The following is a 617-nucleotide window of genomic DNA, read 5'->3' as shown; positions in this document are numbered from 1 at the left end:
CCCGAGTTTCGACGAACAGTGAGTAAAGTATAACAGTAATTCCATACTGAATACCGACGTTGCATATAAGAGCGCAAAGGAATTGCAGTTTTTATCTCGCTGCCTATCAGCTTATATCTCTGCTGAGAACTAGGTATCACCTGGTATTAGTTCTGTTTATTGGGTATGTGAATGAGATGGGAAAATGCAATTATGTGCGCATGTGTGTCGGAGTGTGTGTAGGTTTGAACTTGTATGTGTCTTTGTAAACGGTTATGGTTGTGTTTATGCTTGTCTGTGTTATCGAAACCTCCCTTCATAAGACAGATGGCTCTAGCTCACTGATTTACAGTTTATGAAGGTGAAAGTGTTAAAAAAAATCATAACTGGATACTTTTCGTAGGTGTAAATCACTGTTTACAGCTCATTGAGGAGAAAGTGTTGTAAAAGCTTCATAACTTGGGAGCTTTCGGCAGTTTACGTTACTCTGTTAATATCTTATGACGGTGAAAGTGTTTAAAAAAGCTTCACAAATGGACAGTTTTCTAAAGTTTACATCACCCATTATGCTAGTTTGTTATGTATGCAAGTCAACTAACGATAGATTTTCATTGTTATTGTGTAGTTTACGGACACAC

This window comes from Penaeus monodon, chromosome 20, assembly GCF_015228065.2.
Source record: "Penaeus monodon isolate SGIC_2016 chromosome 20, NSTDA_Pmon_1, whole genome shotgun sequence".
Classification (NCBI taxonomy): Eukaryota; Metazoa; Arthropoda; class Malacostraca; order Decapoda; family Penaeidae; genus Penaeus; species Penaeus monodon.
The sequence above is the reverse complement of the archived record's forward strand: the minus strand, read 5'-3'. Positions refer to the sequence as shown.